Genomic DNA, 8,672 nt, shown 5'->3' on the forward strand with positions numbered 1-8,672 from the left:
ATTGTTGAATGATAGTGAAGACATCAAAACTATGAAATAACACAGAGAATCCTGTACTTTCATAATACCCACCCAGCACAGCCAGAAGGGGACTGGCCACCCCCCAGAGCCTGGTTCCTCTCTAGGTTTCTTCCCAGGTTCCAGCTTTTCCAGGGAGTTTTTCCTATCCATTGTGCTTCTACATCTGTATTGCTTGCTGTTTGGGGTTTTAGGCTGGGTTTCTGTATAGCACTTTGACATCTGCTGATGTAAAAAGGGATTTATAAATACATTGGATTGATTGATTGGTGTAGTAACCAAAAAAGTGACCACATCAAAATATATTTTATATTTGAGATTATTCAAAGTAGCCACCCTTTGATTTGATGACAGCTTTGCACACTTGGCATTCTTTAAACCAACTTCACCTGGAATGCTTGAAGGAGTTCCCACATATGCTGAGCATTTGTTGGCTGCTTTTCCTTCACTCTGTGGTCCAACTCATCCCAAAACATCTCAATTGGGTTAATGTCGGGTGATTGTGGAGGCCAGGTCATCTGATGCAGCACTCCATTCGTCTCCTTCTTAGTCAAATAGCCCTTACACAGCCTGGAGCGGTCATTGTCCTGTTGAAAAAAAAAATATTGTCCCACTTAGCGCAAACCAGATGGGATGGCGTATCGCTGAAGAATGCTGTGGTAGCCATACTGGTTAAGTGTGCCTTGAATTCTAAATAAATCACTGAGTGTCACCAGCAAAGCACCCCCATACCATCTCATTTCCCCCTCAATGCTTCACGCTGGGAACCAAACTTGGAAATCCTCCGTTCACCTTCTCTGCGTCTCAAACTCCCCACGGTTGGAACAAATAATCTCAGATTTGGACTCATCGGACCAAAGGACAGATTTCCACCAGTCGAATGTCTATTAATCATGTATTTTGGCCCAAGCAAATCTCTTCTTATTGGTGTCCTTTAATAGTGGTTTCTTCGCAATTCAACCATAAAAGCCTGATTCACGCAGTCTTCTCTGAACAGTTGATGTTAAAATGTGTCTGTTACTTATTTGGGCTGCAATTTCTGAGGCTGGTAACTCTAATAAACGTATCCTCTGCAGAAGAGGTAACTCTGGCTTCCATTCATGTGGCGGTCCTCGTGAGAGACAGTTTCATCATAGCGCTTGATGGTTTTTGCGACCGCACTTGAAGAAACGTTCAAATTTCTTTACATTTTCCTGATTGACTGACCTTCATGTCTTAAAGTAATGATGGACTGTTGTTTCTCTTTGCTTATTTGAGCTGTTCTTGCCATAATATGGACTTGGTCTTTTACCAAATAGGGCTATCTTCTGTATACCACCCTACCTTGTCACAACACAACTGATTGGCTCAAACACAGTAAAAAGGAAAGAAATTCCACAAATTCACTTTTAGCAAGGCACACCTGTTAATTGAAATGCATTCCAGGTGACTACCTCATGAAGCTAGTTGAGAGAATACCAAGAGTGTGCAAAGCTGTCATCAAGGCAAAGGTTGGCTATTTGAATAATCTCAAATATATTTTGATGTGTTTAACACTTTTTGGGTTATTACATGATTCCATGTGTTATTTCATAGTTTGTCTTTACTATTATTCTACAATGTAGAAAATAGAACAAATAAATAAAAACCCTTCAATGAGTAGGTGTGTCCAAACCTTGACTGATACTGGACATTAGACATCTGTTAATGTTAACGTTATTAATTTTGTCTCACAGAAGTTTCTCCAACAAGCTCACCTGGAAGTGTCACAGAGCAGAGGTAGATGGCCTTCAGTAACTTGATAGTATTTGAAAACATTCACATCAAAACAGTGGACCTTATTTTGTAGTGTCATACTTTAGAGCCTGAACTTTCAAATAAAGTCTGACATACATTAGACATCTGTTAATGTTAACATGTGATTCATTTTGACTCAGACATCTCTCCACCCAACCGTACTGCAAGACAGCAGAGGTAAATGGCTTAGTAACTTAATATTTTAAAACATTGAAGAATTCACATCAAAACAATAGACCTTATTTTGTGGCATAAACTTTCAAATGAAGCGTGACATACATGAAACATGTTAACAGACATCTCTCTGGGGGGAGGGGGGGGGGGACGACAGGTGTGCGTAATGATGATGGCAGGAGTGCGCAATGCTGGGGAGCCTGACGCCCTCAAGTGCCAGGGAGGAAGAGCGGGAGCACGTGTAACAGTACTACCCCCGGAGCCTGTAATTGAACCCACAAATGCTGATGCTCCAGATACTCAACTAGTCTAAAGAAGGCCAGTTTTATTGCTTCTTTAATAAGGACAACAGTTTTCAGCTGTGCTAACATAATTGCAAAAGGGTTTTCTAATGATCAAATAGCCTTTTAAAATTAAACTTGGATTAGCTAACACAACGTGCCATAGGAACACAGGAATTATGGTTGCTGATAATAGTCCTCTGTACGCCTATGTAGATATTCCATTAAAATAAAAAAAATCTGCCGTTTCCAGGTACAATAGTCATTTATAACATTAAATGTCTACACTGTATTTCTGATCAATTTGATGTTATTTTAATGGACCAAAAATGTGCTTTTCTTTCAAAAACAAGGACATTTCTAAGTGACCTCAAACTTTTGGATGGTAGTGTAGTTAACATTACAGTGCCCTAGCAGGCCACATTTAACTTATGTTTGTTGACATGCATTGATTGTATGGAACTTACAGATGCTTTGGTCAAAAAGGCGAAGAGGCAGAGCAGAAAAAGGAGGGAGACAGTGAAAGTAAGAACATGTGAAGGCAGTTTCATGATCTATACTGAATCACACCTGTTTTCTTAAATTGTGGTGTGGTCATTGAAAGATCAATAAATGTTTGATTCTCACTTTTATTTAAATGTATATTAAACATACATTTTTTTTGACAGTCAGCTCAGAAAACGACTGATTGCACACCAGAGGTACACTAGAGTGATGCTCAATTAGGAACTTTCAAAAGAAACATGAAAATACATTCATGTATTGTACCTTTCAATACCTCTAACTAATAACATGTTTTATTTTGTTTTACATCTGTCTCCACTTTCCAAGGATGGTAAATAGCTCAAAACATTGAAGCATACTTGTATGTTGTACTCAAACTTAACATCTGCCAAATGCAGGTAGATTTTGGCATTGGCTGTTAAAATGTCTATTTGATCAGTCATGTTGGTGGGTGGTCAGTGTTCCACAGTTCGAGCATTTCACATTTATAGCAAAACAAATACTGCAGTAGATGTTTTCAAAGTATTTCTGCCTCACGCTGTGACACTGCATGGCTGGGGGCTGTGTGCTTGTGAAGAGCAGATTCATTTTTAGAACCGCTGCACACAGTCATAAAATTTACTTGAAATGAAAGTCCGCTGAAGTGAGACTTTGTCCTTGTGTTTCTTGGCAATTTACATTGTTTTATTCACAAGCTAGGTTGCTTTTCAATGTTTGAGTTTCAACTGCTAGTGAAGACAAGCAACAGTGATACTAGTCAGACTCAATCTCACAGGCACAACACATGACTCGAGTTACCACTGTAAACTCCTGCCTTTAAAAGGAGCAGGTGTTTAGTTTATTAATTCGACCATTTAAAAAAAACAAGCACACAACTTAAAAGCCATACATGCGCATGAATAAAATCGAGGATAACACAAAGTCTGGGTCTTATTTCCATTGTGGTCCGCTTTTGTGAAAATGTTTGTCTCATCTGTGATATTTTGGTTTAAAAAAAATCAGGACACAAAATGCTGTGAAATTAAAAAATATACCACATTACTTGTTACAATACATTCATTTTAGACACATAAAGCATGCTCATCTGTTTTTAGTGTTTTGTTGCTGTAATTTTGATTTATTTTTATTTGGGCTGGTAAAAAACCTGAGTGCCTGTTAGATGTTTTTTTTTCTTCTACCTGCCACAGTAAATGGCTGACAGTAACTTAATAATATTTAAAACATTGAAGTGTTCAAATCAAAACGATATACCTTATTTTGTTCTGTCATATAGTAGGTCCAATCCCAAATGGGACCATATGCACTTGTGGAATAGAAAATGTTCCAGTTCTTCTATGGCCTGCATACTCACAAGACATGTCACCCATTGAGCAGGTTTGGGACGCTCTGGATAGAGTGTACGACACCGTGTTCCAGTTCCCGCCAATATCCAGCAACTGCGGCTTGGCAGGACAATGTTTTGGAGGACGCATGGCTTTCGAGCTTTGCCTCTCCCGAGCCCATACGGGAGTTGCAGCGATGGGACAAGACTGTAACAACCAATTAGATATCACAAAATCGGGGAGAAAGATTTGACCTAATTTATTTCAATTGACAGATTCTTATATGAACTGTAACTAAATATTTGAAATTGTTGCATGTTGCGTTTTTATATTTTTGTTCAGTGTGTGTATATACACTGCTCAAAAAAATAAAGGGAACACTAAAGTAACACATCCTAGATCTGAATGAATGAAATATTCTTATTAAATACTTTTTTCTTTACATAGTTAAATGTGCTGACAACAAAATCACACAAAATGTATCAATGGAAATCAAATTTATCAACCCATGGAGGTCTGGATTTGGAGTCACACTCAAAATTAAAGTGGAAAACCACACTACAGGCTGATCCAACTTTGATGTAATGTCCTTAAAACAAGTCAAAATGAGGCTCGGTAGTGTGTGTGGCTTCCACGTGCCTGTATGACCTCCCTACAACGCCTGGGCATGCTCCTGATGAGGTGGCGGATGGTCTCCTGAGGGATCTCCTCCCAGACCTGGACTAAAGCATCCGCCAACTCCTGGACAGTCTGTGGTGCAACGTGGCGTTGGTGGATGGAGCGAGACATGATGTCCCAGATGTGCTCAATTGGGGAACGGGCGGGCCAGTCCATAGCATCAATGCCTTCCTCTTGCAGGAACTGCTGACACACTCCAGCCACATGAGGTCTAGCATTGTCTTGCATTATGAGGAACCCAGGGCCAATCGCACCAGCATATGGTCTCACAAGGGGTCTGAGGATCTCATCTCGGTACCTAATGGCAGTCAGGCTACCTCTGGCGAGCACATGGAGGGCTGTGTGGCCCCCCAAAGAAATGCCACCTCACACCATGACTGACCCACCGCCAAACCGGTCATGCTGGAGGATGTTGCAGGGAGCAGAACGTTCTCCACGGCGTCTCCAGACTCTGTCACGTCTGTCACGTGCTCAGTGTGAACCTGCTTTCATCTGTGAAAAGCACAGGGCGCCAGTGGCGAATTTGCCAATCTTGGTGTTCTCTGTCAAATGCCAAACGTCCTGCACGGTGTTGGGCTGTAAGCACAACCCCCACCTGTGGACGTCGGGCCCTCATACCACCCTCATCGAGTCTGTTTCTGACCGTTTGAGCAGACACATGCACATTTGTGGCCTGCTGGAGGTCATTTTGCAGGGCTCTGGCAGTGCTCCTCCTTGCACAAAGGCGGAGGTAGCGGTCCTGCTGCTGGGTTGTTGCCCTCCTACGGCCTCCACGTCTCCTGATGTACTGGCCTGTCTCCTGGTAGTGCCTCCATGCTCTGGACACTACGCTGACAGACCCAGCAAACCTTCTTGCCACAGCTCGCACTGATGTTCCATCCTGGATGAGCTGCACTACCTGAGCCACTTGTGTGGGTTGTAGACTCCGTCTCATGCTACCACTAGAGTGAAAGCACTGCCAGCATTCAAAAGTGACCAAAACATCAGCCAGGAAGCATAGGAACTGAGAAGTGGTCTGTGGTCACCCCCTGCAGAACCACTCCTTTATTGGGGGTGTCTTGCTAATTGCCTATAATTTCCACCTGTTGTCTATTCCATTTGCACAACAGCATGTGAAATGTATTGTCAATCAGTGTTGCTTCCTAAGTGGACAGTTTGATTTCACAGAAGTGTGATTGACTTGGAGTTACATTGTGTTGTTTAAGTGTTCCCTTTATTTTTTTGAGCAGTGTATATATATATATATATATATATATATATATATATATATATATATATATTGTTCTTCTGTTGTAACTTCAACATCAAGACAGCACTTAGAGTTTATGATTAAAAAGGTCTAAAATCAGTGCATATTCTGGCCTTGAATTGCGTTCCCATACAAAACTAGACAGATAGCTAACGACTAAGTCTTCAATAAAACTCCCAAGGTGTTACTTTTCTTGAATTAATATATTGAAAACGTTTGTGAAACTGCAAAATACAGAAAATAATATACTTTAGTATTCAATTCACATAGATATACTGTAGCTGTACATTATACATTTCAAGTTGAAGTTGCATGAAAATACCAAGGTACCATGCATCTGGCATGACGCCAAACCATATAACTAATTGTTACTCATATGGTAGTTGGCTAACTCCTTTCATTACTCTAGTAATGTACAACCATCTCTGTAGAATAACAAAGCATGTTACACTAGAAACAGTAACAGAACTACAGTATTATATATTTTACAATTTGTTTGCATGACGCACGAGCAAAGTAATACAGCTGACGGCATACATGCAAGGCAATTTGTGAGTAAACGCAACCAACCAACATTGATATGTAAGAAACTATCAATAACAAGATTATCATCACTAGCTAAATGCTTGAATCAAACTTAAACAAATATTTTCCAAGGCTGAAGCGTGACAAGAAATAACTACACTGAAAGACCTGTGCGTGCAGAACGAATTCTCAACTTCCTGTTTGCGTACAGTCTTTCTAAGTACCAGAAAGCTCCACTAGGGGTCAAATAACACCATGGAACACAATGAAAATCCATCTTAACTATTGTACAAAAGTGATCTGTTACCTTCTAACAGGATGGCAGCACACTCCCCGCCTGGTATAATTAAATTGTGCCACTATGAAATAAAACATGTATGAAGAAAACAAATAATGTTCTTTTTATTCTTATCTTTTGTCTCTAGGATGCTTCAGAAAGAAGAACAACAATCTCTGAGATTGGTCTCAGAAACACCTTAGCAGCTCCTTACTAATTTTTAGTTCTACTTTCCTAACTTTTTTGTCAGTACTGGGAAAGGTTTTGACCACTGGCCATTAATTTCTGTGCCTAACTGTCTTTCAATAAGACAACATCTCCTACTTTTACATTTGGCTTTTCTGCTGTCCAATTTCCGGCGTCTCTGCAGCTGGCACCTTCATGGAAGGATCTGGCAACATGAATGAGTCGCGCTGTGGCTCGATTGAGAGCTTTCCAGCTTGAGAACCTCTCAAAGCGATGAAAGCCAAGTTGAGCTCCAGAAACCTTAGTGGCGAAGGCAGTGACGTCTGCTCGAATCTCTGCGTCTGCGTGAGGCTCTACAAGGCCAAAATGTATGTTCTCAGGCTCACTTGAGTTTGTTTGGGTCAGGAAAGGTGGACCTGAGGACCAACTGGTGTACTGTAAGAGCACAGCTAGTATGGGCCTGGTTGCATGGTCTGCTGGATTGCTGTCAGTGTTTACATAACATCTCTGGTCTGGATGGGTAGACTTCCTGATGCAAGTTACCCTATTGGCAACATACATATACAATATTTTGGTGACATTGTGGATGTAACCGAGAACTATCTTACTGTCTGTGTAGAACCTGGCCGCATTTACTTCACTATGTCCATTTCGTCTCTGATCAGTTCATACATCTCAACAGCTAGCACAGCCGCACACAGTTCTAGGCGTGGGATAGTGTGGGCCGGTCAAGGGGCCAATTTGTAGACTGGGGGTATGCGCGGCAGACATTTGGTAACCGTGAACAACTCATCGCTGTAGCCTTGCTCATATTTTTTGGCGATAACACCCCTCAACTTGGACATACGGACCAAGTCCCCCACAATGAATTTAAAATTTAAAACCATACAGATTTTTAAAGACTTGAAAATAATTTTCAGAAGAGACCTCGGAGGGTTTCATCCGTATACTCTTATGGTAACTACTGTTGTAACCCATTACTAAATCTTGAACTATATCAATATATCTATGCGTGTTGTGAGCTGTAAAATAGCGCCACATCCGCTCCTTCAGAGTTCTGTTAAAGCATTCAACAACTGAAGCTTTCAAATCCGAGCTTGTAGCAAAATGTACTATAATGTGCTTCTTCATGAGTTTCTGAAAAGTATTATTAAAAAAGTATTTTCCGCCATCAGTCTGCACTTTCTTGGGGGCTCCTCCATCCTTCAAGATAGAGTCAAAGGCCCGGGTCACCTCTGCACCGCTATTATTTTTTAAGACCCTGACAAAAGCTCTTTTAGAGAAAATATCTATAACCGTTAGCATGTAGCGATTTCCATCATTTTTATCTGCAAGGGCCTGCATGTCACATAGATCCGCCTGAAATTGGGACAATGGTTGGGTAGCTATTTCTTGGAAATTGTTTTCTTACGGGTTTATGTAGAGTGTGCGCATCCTGCTTTGATAACCACTCATTCAATTTAGCATCGCTTAACCGGCTACCTGTTTCTTCGGCTATAGCTCTCTGTAAATGTTCCTTACCCCCATAAGACCCAGGGTTAGAGGGATTATAATAAATGTTTTTCAACATCTGCTCCACCATCCTTCTTGCCTCTCTGAGGTACAATAACGTTAATGAGCCACTTTCAACATTTCATTTTCATTTTTTGGATTTTTATTTTCAAGAAAGCATTATGTATTAC

The sequence above is a fragment of the Oncorhynchus mykiss genome, chromosome 9, assembly GCF_057628025.1.
Source record: "Oncorhynchus mykiss isolate SJ-2025 chromosome 9, ASM5762802v1, whole genome shotgun sequence".
NCBI classification, from domain to species: domain Eukaryota; kingdom Metazoa; phylum Chordata; class Actinopteri; order Salmoniformes; family Salmonidae; genus Oncorhynchus; species Oncorhynchus mykiss.